Consider the following 13,837-nt stretch of genomic DNA (forward strand, 5'->3'; position numbering starts at 1 on the left):
TGGAGCGGCTGTGGACCTTATTTTTCTTTATCAACGAACGTACTACTCACGAGTAAGCAACTTTAACCAGTAGAGTGGAACGTCGGCCCTGATACGTATATTGTGCGTGTGAACGTTGACATGAAAAGAAAAAAGGTTAAAAAAAAGAATAAAAGTGCAAAAAAAAAGAATTATTTTTCTTTCTTTTACGGTATCTCACGTGAATCGATACTCGGTAGTACCGATGTGTTTCGGTAAGTACCTTTAAAAGTATCGAATTCGGTACCCATCCCTAATAAACAATGACGTTATAGTTTAAAGCTAAACTATACGTTTTTCTCTCTTGTTAGAAGAGGGATAACTTCTTCAGTTAGATTTGATTTGATCTTTATTTATCGTTCACATTCGAACCGATACGGTACCGGTACCTGTGAATCGATACCGGTACCCTTTTTCGGTACTTTAGTCTCTAAAAATGTAATCTACCTACCTCAGTCGGGAAAAAAATCCAAACTTCAAATAACTACACTTTCGACCGTTTTCGGCTTGCCATTGCCCGACTGCTTTGTTGTTGAATCAAGTCAAATCCTAGGTAAGTGTATTGTAGAAGAGCCAAAGCTATATATTTAGGTTATTGTATTATATGAATGTTTATATGTTTATTTTTATAACCTTACATTGAAACGGCATTATTGGATTTAGATAAAGTCATTGAACCGTATTATTTGTCATAATAGAACCTTCTAGAACATTCGTGATGGCACAGTATGATGTCATAGTCAACCATTCTAGAACATTTGTGATGTCACAGTATGCTGTCATAATGGAACATTCTAGAGCATCCGTGATGTCACAGTATGCTGTCATAATCAAACATTCTAGAACATTTGTGTATCATTATATTCAACAAGTCTCTCAGGGCAAAGGGAAGGAGTCGGGTTGTGACAGAATGGAGTATAGTGGGGAGGAGAGTGAGAAAGAAGGGTGGGGAAGAAGGAGGGTAAGTGAGGGAAAGGGGAGGAACGACAGCGATGGGGGCGAGAATAGCCAGGGCAAGGGTAAGGGGTCGGGTGGTGACGATATGGAGAAGGAGGAGAAGAAGGAGGTAAGTGAGGGGAAGGAGAGCAAGAGGAAGAAAGTGAGGGACGATAGCTCAAGTGGGTCAGAAGGTGAGGGTGGAGGAAATTATGTTGCAGATGTGATTCATATAGTGGTTAGGCTTGAGGGGGAGAGGGGAGTGAGGAAAGTAGGTAGGCTTGAGTTGCCCAAACTCATTGTCGAGCAATTAGGTGAGGTAAAGTACGCGAGAGTTTTGTGGGATGGTAATCTGGCCGTAGGGTGTGGTAGTGAGGAGCAGGTGGAGAGGGCTAGGAAGATGAGGAGCATTGGTGGGGTGGGTATAAGTAAGGTAGCGAGAGTAGGGGAGAAGAGGGAGGGGGGATGTAAGGGGGTGATAGCTGTGTAGTTTGACATAGGGGTGGACGGTATAAACGGTATTCGGTATAAATTTGCGCTATGGTATGGATTTTGACTATACCTTGTAACTGGTAGAGCAGCTCTAAAATAGCAATGACGTCATGTAACCACAGCCAGGGCGCGACTATTTCACTCGTATTTGCCCCTAAAAATAGATAGAATTAGTCATAATAGATGTGCGAACTGGAAAAAGTTATTTAGGAGCACAGAGGCTTCACGCAGTGGGCGTGTCAACCAGGGTTTCCGTTAGAAAAAATTGTTGCCGGCCTCAGTGTCCGGTAGGTTTCAATCTACCGGTCAAATGAGAGACATTCCGGTCAGAGTTTATTGAGCTTAAAAACAATTGATAGGCAAAAGAATGACAACAAAACAAAAGAATGACATCATCAAGGCATGTAGATTTATAATATTTTTACTTAAAACTAGGCTACTTTTGCGTATAAAGTCATTATATTCCAAATAAAATAAGTCCAGAGACTCGTGCTGCTGCAGACTTTAAATCAAATAGGTGTCTGTGGGCAGTCGCCCGACATTAATAAACAACAGTCTGTTATAATCACATTTTTATGAGCTAACGAATTCCGTTATATTGGACATTTGTATTAATTATATCAAGCGAAGAACTGAGAAATTTGGCAGAGAGACGGCAACATTATCGTGGGTCTGCGTGACGACTCTCTCTCTCTCCACCTCCCAATGACTTATTTGCGAGAGTATGGCGCTGCAGAGCAGCAGATTCAGCTGTTATTGGCTCTTTTCTGGGAACCGCACAACAGCGCCCCCCACCCAACATTGAATTGAAAATGGCTGAATTGGAGTACTGCTGGAGTACTGCATTGTGCTGCTGTTGCTCCGGCTCTGCAGCTTCACAAAAGTTTGCACACCCAGCACTAAGCTCTCGCTGACAACGTCGTTGTCATTATTAGAAGCAACGATGAAACAAATCATGTAATGATTGTTTCGTTCATCGCATAGGCTATTTAATTTTAGCCTATTTTAATACAATTCAAATAATCAAATTGTGCTTAGACTCAGGGAATTATTTTCACCAGACATTAATAATAATAATAATAATGGATTGGATTTATATAGCGCTCTTCGTGACACCCCAGAGACCCCAGAGCGCTTACAGAGTCCATTATTCGTTCATACACAGTCATACCGGTGGTGGTAAACTACAATTGCAGCCAGAGCTGCCCTGAGGCAGACTCACGGAAGCGTGGCGAATAATCATCGCCTACGGCCCCTCCGACCACCACCAACATTCATTCACATGCATACACATTCATACGAGGCAAGTAGGTTAAGTGTCTTGCCCAAGGACACAACGGCAGTGGGATGGACATGGGCTTGAGCGGGATTCGAACCACCAACCCTTCGATCATTGGACGACCCGCTCTACCCCTGAGCCACGCCGCCCCACATTAAGACCGGGAGAGATTAAATATGTCGGACTTCAACAGATTTACAGAATACCGGTAATTACAGGCTAACGGAAACGCTGGTGTCAACGCGCAATTGTAATTTCATAATACACAGACGCAAACTAGCTCTTCCACCCTGTGTTTGAAGGCTGTGTGACAACTTCTCTCGCAAGTCACGCAGTTTCTATGTGTAATGTAAACTCTGCGACGAGTCCAATGGTCTAACATGCTTTGCATCCTCGCCATTCTGGAATGCCCACGTCGCGCTAAAACCTTATGTAATGTTAACTGTCGATGTACTAGCCTCAGCAAGCTAGCGTTAGCTGGCTCCACTATAGCAGCCTGTCGATGTACTAGCCTCAGCAAGCTAACGTTAGCTGGCTCCACTAGCAGCCTGTCGATGTACTAGCCTCAGCAAGCTAACGTTAGCTGGCTCCACTAGCAGCCTGTCGATGTACTAGCCTCAGCAAGCTAACGTTAGCTCCACTCTATCAGCCTCCTCGCTCTCTCTCTGCTAACAATCCTGATTCGATTCTTGAACCTATTTAATTAAAAGGGAAGATATTGATGGACATTAGCTATAGTATAGAGCTCAGCAGCTATAACAGAATAACAGTGTTTACCCCTTCAGAAGCATTTATATAGACATTTTAAGATAAGTTAATATACCGTGATATATACCGTTACAGTCTATTCTTCAAATTATGATATACATTTTAGACCATACCGTCCAGCCCTAGTTTGACACCAAAATGTATCTTCTATGTTCAACATTCTAACAACAAACCCTAACCCAATGTTCGACACATTTGTACCACATGCACAAACCTGCTTGATTATTGCCCCAAATAGCATGCAAGTTGGACAAAGTGGGTATGTCCGGAAAGAAGAGGCTTGTGCGTACCTATAAAACCAATGTTCACTCTGATATATTCATGTGAACAGCCAAGGGACCTTTTGGAAGATGAGCATGGCAGTTTTTTCTAGGCAAAGATTTTGAATCATTGCCTATTAAAACCCCCTTCCCAACAGTTGGATGAATGGTACCAACGGAAAGCTTAGCTTCTCTAGTTTACAGGGATACCAATACCTTTGTGTTCGCTCAAATATTGAGCGCGCTATGGACCAAGATATTTATTAATGGGCAGAACCTTGATTTTACATGGCAGCCATCTTGAAATCCATCATGATGATGTGGCCCCTACCCCAAAATGAAAGCTATGGTGATGGGGAACACGTGGAAAAAATGTGGTGCTTTTGTCCGGCGCGTCCAATTTTTTTTGCTAAGCCACCGCACTAGTATGACTCCACAGGGTTAGTCTTGTGGGTGGTTCATCTCAGCAGAGGCCTGTAGCTAGTGTCCAGTAGCAGTGTCTGCTGTAATTCTCTAGTATAGGATCTGTGTGTAGTTAGTAGTGGTTCATCTCAGCAGAGGCCTGTAGCTAGTGTCCGGTAGCAGTGTCTGCGGTGATTCTCTAGTATAGGATCTGTATGCATTATTGAGCTTGACCTTTTGATCCAGTATATGTTATGCCGTGTGTCTTAAATACAGTGTGATTTAATTGCGTGCCGACATGAAATGCTGTGTGTTTTAAACTACTCCGTGTGAGTTTAATTGCGTGCTATAGTTATGCCGTGTGTCTTAAATCACTGATTTAATTACGTGCTAACCTTTTTTGTGGATACAGGGAAAATTGGAGTTTGAACCCCAGGTCGTAGGAACGGTGGGTGAGTTGCTTGTGTTTAGGATATTGAACTATATCCCTTTTGTGCTACACCGTTTGAGTGGTGCACAGTTAATTGTTGTATCTCCTTGTTGTCATTTACTGTGGATAGTAAGAATGACGTTAGACATTGATGATTTTGTTGCAGAGCCAACAATGGCGAAGGTAAAAATAAATTCGAAGGATGAGTTAATGCAGGTGGCTACTAGGTTTTCAATAGACCTCGATGCAGGCCAGAAAAAGGAGGGCTTGCAAGGTCAATTAATTGAGGAACTGGGTAAGCAGGGTTTTTTTGGTGTGGCTGCAGATAAATCTCTGGATGAGGGAGATGTAGAACATGTAGATGTCAGGGCGCGTGAAAAGCTACATGCATTAGAAGTGGAGAGCTGTGAGCTAAAATCGCGGGGGCGAGATGAAGAGGTTATGAAAGCGCGTGAGATTGCAGCTATTAACAAGGCAGACCGTGAGGACAAAGCAGCTGTAGCCAGAGCTGAACATGAGGCCCAGGAAGCTGTTGAGGTGGCACAGGAGGTACACGCCCAGGCAGCATATGACCGGGAGATGGCGATGCGTAATGTAGGTGGTGCTGGTGCTGTACATGTGCAACGGGAGCCGGGTTTTGACATGGCTAGGCAGAAAAGCATGGTTCCGTTTTTTTTGTTAAGGGATGTCGATAGTTTTTTTATAGCTTATTTGAGGACATAGCTAGCAGTTGCAGCTGGCCAGCAGATAAATGGACTATCCTCATGCAGAGTGCTTTGCGCGGTAAGGCACAGATCGTGTATGCTTCGATGTATCCTGATAATAATAAGGATTATGATTTGGTGAAACAGGCTATCCTTAAGGCCTATGAATTGGTCCCTGAGGCTTACCGCCAATCTCGCAATTTAAGGAGGCAAATCTCTGTCTTTTGTGGAGTTTGTGAGGGAAAAGCGGTTGCTTTTTGACCGGTGGTGTGCAGCGGAAAAGGTCACCACAGTGGAGGAGATTAGGGACCTAATCTTATTAGAGGAATTCAAGGTATATGGCGTCTGAGGATATTACTATGTACTTAAATGAGAGGAAAGTCAGGACCTGTTCGGCAGTGGCGGTCCTGGCTGATGAGTATGTTCTGACCCATAGGACATCTTTTGAGAGACAGCATTATCCTGTGCGTGATGGTGAGGGGAGGCCGAGATGGGGTACTACTAGGCCTACGGTCTCCAGTGCTGGGGGTAGTGGTAAGTTTAATGGGGCATGGGGAAGCGATGATACCCACAAGTGCCAGAATTTGTGGGAGTGCAGGACATGTGATGGGAAATTGTTATCGTTTGCACCCAGAAAAGCGCCCGTCTAACCCACCCAGACCAGTGATGTTGATAAATACACCTGTACGTAACCCTGTTGTTCTGTCTCCGCTAGACGGCAAAGGAGTGGATGACCTTTATACACCTTTCAGGAGTAAAGGGTTTGTTTCATTGACAGAGGGAGGTCCTAAAGTGCCGGTGACAATTCTCTGATACTGGCGCATCCCAATCTTTTGTTCAAAGTAGTGTCCTGTCCTTTATGCAGGGGTTGTTATTGAGGCTTTTGGAATGCACACGATGAATGTGCCACTACATAATGTCTTTCTGGATTGTGCCCTAGTGTCAGGACCAGTGGTGATCGGAGTGGCGGCTGGCAAACTCCCTATGCAGGGGGTAACGTTGCTCTTGGGCAATGACTTGGCTGGAGGGAAAGTACTAGTGAAACCGGAGGCGACATGCGTGCCAGATACTCAGGTGGCAGGAGATGGTCTGGCGGAGCAGTATCTCGAGGGCTTCCCAGCCTTTACGGTGGCTGAGGCCACAGACGAAGTGGAGGAGGAGAATGAGGAGAGAGTGGGAAGGATGCTATGAGGAATGTTGCTACTTCATGTGGCACCATTTCTGTTGGTGTTTCAGATATTTCATGTGGCACCATTCTGGTTAAGGAGGCTACAAGGCCAGAATTAGGCTGCCGGCCTTCCTACAGTAGCTCTAACGTTCATGATGTCACTTTTCAGCAGTGATAATCCCGGTATGTCAGTTAGTAATTCTGATATTGGTTCACGTGACCGCACTGACAATCTGCCAGGCACTGGGTATGCTAGGTATGCTAGTCAACCTAGTTACCTGTGTCCTGTACAGCAGGAGCCTCCGCCCCCTAGTCTGATGAGTGGTAGCCGTTTTGATCGTGATGTTGTGGATGTGTGTGCCACCATTTTAGAACATGACGTTGCTGATGTGTGTGCCGCCATTTTGATTCCTGATGATGTTACTGTGTGTGCCAACATTTTGGCTCATGGCAGTGCTAATTTTTCTGACACCATTGTTGCTCATGACAGTGCTAATTTTTTCGCCACCATTTTGAGTGGTGAGACTGTCGTGACTGTTTCTGTGAATGATGGTTTACTGTGTTTCAGCAGTGAGGGATGACGGTGTTCATCCTGCTTTACTGTCTCCTGAACTGGTGATGCCAGGAATGGGGAGGCGGACTCGGTGGCAATGCCAGGGAGACATGTTTCTTTTTGTTTTCCTGTTTTCTGTCCTGAGCGCAGTGAGCTTAGCTCTCATGTTGATTCCGCTTTATTGTCTCCGTTTGACACGTCTGTATCGGTGGAGAGGCCTGTTGGTGTGGAGCTTGTGTGGGATGGTTTGTTGGTGGGTGGATTGACTTCTAGGCCTTGCGCCTCGGATGAGGCTGAGTGGGGTTTAGTTGACCGGATGGTGAAGCCTGATCGGGTGGTTCCACCAGCTTTACTCCATCTGGGTCCAGCAGCATACGTGTTGGAGAGGGCTCACTTGCCTGAGAGTCGGTACAGTGTTGTTTCTTGTCTTACACAACATTGTCGAATGTTCTCCAGTGGGGAGCATTCGGCGAGGTTGAATGTCGTGTTTGACAGGGGCCGACCCATTGTCGCTCTATGGTGGTGTCCCATATCGGTTAATGGGTCACACATTTTTTTGGTGCGCAGTTGAGTGCGAATCTTGACCGGGGCTCACACTCATCACCGTACGGGCGCTACACATGTTTAGCATGTGTAGTTGCATTTTTGGTGTACAGTTGAGTGTGACTCTATAAAAGGGACTCGCACTCAACACACAGTACAGGCACTGCACGTATTTGGTATGTGTGGTTGTGTAATTTTTGGTATAGGTAAGGTTGGTAAGTATCCCCTTATTTATTTATGTTCATTCTCTTGGTGATGGTTTCTTTGGGCTATAGATGGGAGAAGAACATAAATTTAGGGTGTGGGGGTGTTACGTATTACTTTCACATGGAGGGATACTTACTGTCTGTGGTGCATATTCACATTGTGTTTAAGTGTGCCGTCACTAATTGGTGGTCTGTGATTGACACTGTTTTCTTCCTGTTTTTGTTTTACATGTAATTAAAATGGCCGTTCTTGTAATTGTCCCAGGTGTGGTGATGAGGCACCACGCCCTACAAAGCAGAGCAGAGTGCAAGCTGCAGTAGGGCTGGGCGATAAAACGATAACTATCGCGATAAATTATTTCCTCGAAATAAACATGAAACGTGGTCGCAAAGTTTCGATATATCGATTTTCCAAGCTTGGATATGAGCAAACGCACTAACAACCAATCAGTGAAGGAGATGGCCGACAGCGGAAGGAGACGTAGAGAGGTAGGACTCAAGTAGTAAACCAGGCTGGCTAGGATAATTAGCTTGCACAGCGCTATTTTATAGTTTACGTGGCGAGTGGGTGTGTGGCGTGAATTCTGAGGCCACTGTTATAGTAGTGTGGGGTATACGGTGGACGTCGTTGCAATGTATTGGGGCGGAACAGAGTATTTTAGGGTGATATTTAGTATATTGTCATAGGATACACCGCTTGGAAACAAGGCTGGCTAGGATAATTAGCTTGCACTGCGCTATTTTATAGTTTACGACGTGCCGAGTGGGTGTGTGGCGTGAATTCTGAGGGTAGCGGTTAGAGTAGTGTGGGGTATGCGGTGGACGTCGTTGCAATGTATTGGGGCGGAACGGAGTATTTTAGGGTCATATTTGGTACATTGTCATGAGATACACCGCTTGCTCTAGCTAACTGCTAACGTGCGCGGACTGATGACGACATCAACTCGAGACATTCGCAGCAGCAAAACAAGTCTATTAATAGCCCGTCCATCGGCGCCGGGCATAAGAAGTTAATTAAACTTGACCGACATTATATCGGCGATAATTATCGATATCGAGTTATATGATTTCACCCATCTAATGAACACACTAGACTAGACAAATATCAAGATGTATCCATCAGTGGACCAATTGCATGCTTTTGCAGAGGACAAGAAGCCTTCCGTCAACTCCTTCAGACATTAAGCACCCCCACAGTCTAAATGGAATGATAAAAAAAAATTATTATTATTATATATATATATATATTTTTTTTTTGCGACAAATAGTGGGCTATCGGCACATTTCTGCCAATCATAGTCGACTATCCAAATCCTTAGTCGGGGACAGCCCTAATATATATATATATCCATATCCGTCTGTACATACCCCCATATAATCCTTTTTACATATCTGTAGACACTATATCTACAGGTATATCTATACATATACCTTACCTACTCTTACTAGTTATGCTGTTGGCCAGTATGACTATACCCTAGTGTCTTTATACCTGTATCACTGTACATGTTAATACTACAACTCTGTACATACATCTGATTAGCACTACACCCAGTAGTACTAATTTATATATTTTATAACAAAGTCTAATCACCTGTACATTGTATATTACTATTGCACTTTACTGTTACATTTGCACTGTGGTTGGATGCCAAACTTCCTTCCATTGTACTGTATAAGGCCTAACAAAATTAATAGTTGGTTTCAGGTTGCCGACCGACCCTGCCGATTTAGGTGCGACCCAATATATTTTATGAGTTTTTAGAAAAAATAAAATAAAAAAGAAATCCTTTTTTTTTTTTTAAATAAAGTTTCATAGAAATCTTAGTCAAACATTTAGTATTATGGAATTAAACATGCTGGCAGAGTACATGCATCCATGTTGTTGTGAACATTTTAATTAAATAAAGAAATTCCCTATCCATAGTCGCTGTTGTGAAGGATCAGATTAAACCGAATATATATATTTATTTATATATATATATTTAAATAGTATTTGTATATCGTTTGATATCCCCTGTATATTCCTTGTACAATATGCACTGAATATCCCTTTAGTCTACTAAACAGCCCATAATAGTTTCATTCTACCATTGGACGAGAACCTGGCGCCAGCAGCCATACCCCTAGGTTCAAGTTCAATCGTGCCGCCCAACATGCCGAGGCAAGCCCGGTTCCGCGTAGGAATACGTCTGGCGAAATACGAATGGTACTATTTGTTCACAGCGCATATATATATGGCGCAAGTAAAGTAGAACTTTCTTTTAGTCCAGTTCTTTACCCTCCAACCGAGTAACAGACGCGAAGCCTCACCCACGACGCACGTGTGGTGCAGTAAGGCCTACTTGGCCTCAGAATAGGCATTGAGATATCGTGTGGATTAATAGTTGAATAGTCATAGTTTGGCACTATACCGTCGAGTTGGACGTATTCTATTAAGCTAATAATAGTCTATTTATGTATGGTGCATCGTTCGGTTAGAGTTATAAAGTTATCAGTACCCCCATCGTTCCTGACGTTATCTGGAGTCTTAACCAGGCTGGGCAGACCACTAGTGGTGCTTGCATCTGAGGAGCTCCGGGCCAGGGCGACTGGACCTGTATATTGGATTACTCTACCCGGACGACGGCGAGCCTTCCACGGCTTGGATTATGCTTTGGGTGCTTTGATTATTCCATGGATAACGGCCAACACTGCGGAGTGTTGGAACTACCCCCCGGAGAGGACTCCAGGTGAGACGGCGCTCTACACCAGTGAGGTCGCCTCACGTCTCTCCGTTGTGGACCGGCAGCTACCGTCCACCAGAGGGTCCAGCTGTATTCGTCTGCGGACCGAGGTTCTGTGGGCACCGTGTTCAAGACTTTGAATTCTCCCAAGAAATCGTCGGCCAGATGGGATACCGCCAGCGGCTTCTCTAACCCCCCCTTCCTACTGTCTTACAACCAGCGGGACCCCCCCCCCCCTTAGTGTATCCAGCTATAATCATTTAAGTACCATCGCTATAGTTTCCTAAAGAACCGGGTTGTATACTTACTCCCTGCGTAACCAGAGATTGGACATTCAATGTTGATTTACCTACGAATACTCATTTGCCATACAAGTGCATTTCAAATCATAAGTGTAAACAAGTGAACGTTGTATATACCTTTTGCTATATTAAATATTCGATTTGTACATTTGTGTGGACTTCGTTTCATCAGGTGGGAAAGTGTTCATCATATTTATATCATGTACTGGATGGCCAGAAGTTAAAGTACAAGAGGTAGTGGTTTAATATTACCATACTTAACAATACAGTCAGGGAATTGTACCCCTCAGTTACAGTCGCCGTGGGAAAGAATAAAATAAAAAAATAAAATAAATTCCCTACCTACCCATGGCCAAACTGACAACCAACCTGAAACCAACTATTAATTTTGTTAGGCCTAATGATAATAGATTTGAATCTAATCTAATTTTTTTCCCAATACCTGTGTGAGCCAATCAGAGGCTGTTAAATTTTTGGATTATGGTTGAACATAATAAATATCATCGTCTTGCTTATTGGCTCACTGATGAGATTAACTACTGTACTTGGGTATTTTTACTTAATGTACTTTAATTTTGTATCTTGATACTAGATAGTATTGAAGCAATTCGATCGAACCATGAAAGTATCGAATTTCGACCTACCTACGAGAAAGCATGGACCGGCTATGGAACTAATTACATCCGTGATGTTACTACCGCTCAGCGTTCTCAGCCTCATTCTAAGCCTATTGTTTACAAATAAATTTACAAATAAATTATCCATAAGTGTCCCCAATTCACCATTCAAAACATGGGCATTACGAAACCTAAATCTGATTCTAAAAGAAATCTTTGGCATCCAACCAGAGTGCAAATGTAACAGTAAAGTGCAATAGTAATATACAATGTACAGGTGATTAAACTGGGTATAAATATATAAATGCGTACTACTGGGTCTAGTGTTAATCAGATGTATGTACAGAGTTGTAGTATTAATATGTACAGTGATACATGTATAAAAGACAGTATGGTTTATGGTAGTAAGTAAGTCATACTTGCCAGCAGTGTAACAAGTAAGAGTAGGTAAGAGATACAGATATAGACTGACTTAGATATAGCATCTACAGATATGTAAAAGGATTATGTGCAGGTATGTACAGACAAATGTGGATATATATATATATACGGTAAGAATAAATATATATATACGGTATATACAGCATTATTGTACATGCCATCATACAGAGCCATATGGGTTATATGCAGGTGTATAAAAGGATTATATGCAGGTATATTTAGACCGATATGGATATATATATGTATATATATATGTGTATATGCAATAAATGTATATGTGGTATAAAAAAAAGCTGAAAATGTCAATAAAACATGAATCATAAAATATGGGGTACTATGGTACAGCGACCACACTGGCTATAAGAGCAATCTCCTTTTCAGCCTGCGTGGGCCTGTAGCTCGGCCTGCGTGGGCCTGTAGCTCGGCCTGCGTGGACCTGTAGCTGGGCCTGTAGCTCGGCCTGCGTGGGCCTGTAGCTGGGCCTGCGTGGGCCTGTAGCTCAGCCTGCGTGGGCCTGTAGCTCAGCCTGCGTGGGCCTGTAGCTCAGCCTGCGTGGGCCAGTAGCTCAGCCTGCGTGGGCCTGTAGCTCAGCCTGCGTGGGCCTGTAGCTCAGCCTGTAGCTCAGCCTGCGTGGGCCTGTAGCTCGGCCTGCGTGGGCCTGTAGCTCAGCCTGCGTGGGCCTGTAGCTCGGCCTGCGTGGGCCTGTAGCTCGGCCTGCGTGGGCCTGTAGCTCGGCCTGCGTGGGCCTGTAGCTCGGCCTGCGTGGGCCTGTAGCTCAGCCTGCGTGGGCCTGTAGCTCAGCCTGCGTGGGCCTGTAGCTCAGCCTGCGTGGGCCTGTAGCTCAGCCTGCGTGGGCCTGTAGCTCAGCCTGCGTGGGCCTGTAGCTCGGCCTGCGTGGGCCTGTAGCTCAGCCTGCGTGGGCCTGTAGCTCAGCCTGCGTGGGCCAGTAGCTCAGCCTGCGTGGGCCTGTAGCTCAGCCTGCGTGGGCCTGTAGCTCAGCCTGCGTGGGCCTGTAGCTCGGCCTGCGTGGGCCTGTAGCTCGGCCTGCGTGGGCCTGTAGCTCGGCCTGCGTGGGCCTGTAGCTCGGCCTGCGTGGGCCTGTAGCTCGGCCTGCGTGGGCCTGTAGCTCGGCCTGCGTGGACCTGTAGCTCGGCCTGCGTGGGCCTGTAGCTCAGCCTGCGTGGGCCTGTAGCTCAGCCTGCGTGGACCTGTAGCTCGGCCTGCGTGGGCCTGTAGCTCAGCCTGTAGCTCAGCCTGCGTGGGCCTGTAGCTCAGCCTGCGTGGGCCTGTAGCTCGGCCTGCGTGGGCCTGTAGCTCGGCCTGTAGCTCGGCCTGCGTGGGCCTGTAGCTCAGCCTGCGTGGGCCTGTAGCTCAGCCTGCGTGGGCCTGTAGCTCAGCCTGCGTGGGCCTGTAGCTCAGCCTGCGTGGGCCTGTAGCTCAGCCTGCGTGGGCCTGTAGCTCGGCCTGTAGCTCAGCCTGCGTGGGCCTGTAGCTCAGCCTGCAGCTGGGCCTGTAGCTCGGCCTGCGTGGGCCTGTAGCTCGGCCTGCGTGGGCCTGTAGCTCGGCCTGTAGCTCAGCCTGCGTGGGCCTGTAGCTCAGCCTGCATGGGCCTGTAGCTCAGCCTGCAGCTGGGCCTGTAGCTCAGCCTGCGTGGGCCTGTAGCTCAGCCTGCGTGGGCCTGTAGCTCAGCCTGCATGGGCCTGTAGCTCGGCCTGCAGCTGAGCCTGCGTGGGCCTGTAGCTCGGCCTGCGTGGGCCTGTAGCTCAGCCTGCGTGGGCCTGTAGCTCAGCCTGCGTGGGCCTGTAGCTCAGCCTGCGTGGGCCTGTAGCTCAGCCTGCGTGGGCCTGTAGCTCAGCCTGCATGGGCCTGTAGCTCGGCCTGCAGCTGAGCCTGCGTGGGCCTGTAGCTCGGCCTGCGTGGGCCTGTAGCTCGGCCTGCGTGGGCCTGTAGCTCGGCCTGCGTGGGCCTGTAGGTCGGCCTGCAGCTGGGCCT

The 13,837-nt window shown here is 46.2% G+C and overlaps 1 protein-coding gene across 2 annotated transcripts in view; it reads right to left on the minus strand.

Annotated features, from left to right (window-relative positions):
• Positions 1-13,837, minus strand: part of ehmt1b (euchromatic histone-lysine N-methyltransferase 1b) — an 82,422-nt gene that overhangs the window by 54,730 nt on the left and 13,855 nt on the right. The window lies entirely within an intron of this gene.

Source organism: Notolepis coatsorum (assembly GCF_963971535.1).
Source record: "Notolepis coatsorum genome assembly, chromosome: 11".
In the NCBI taxonomy this organism is placed as follows: Eukaryota; Metazoa; Chordata; class Actinopteri; order Aulopiformes; family Paralepididae; genus Notolepis; species Notolepis coatsorum.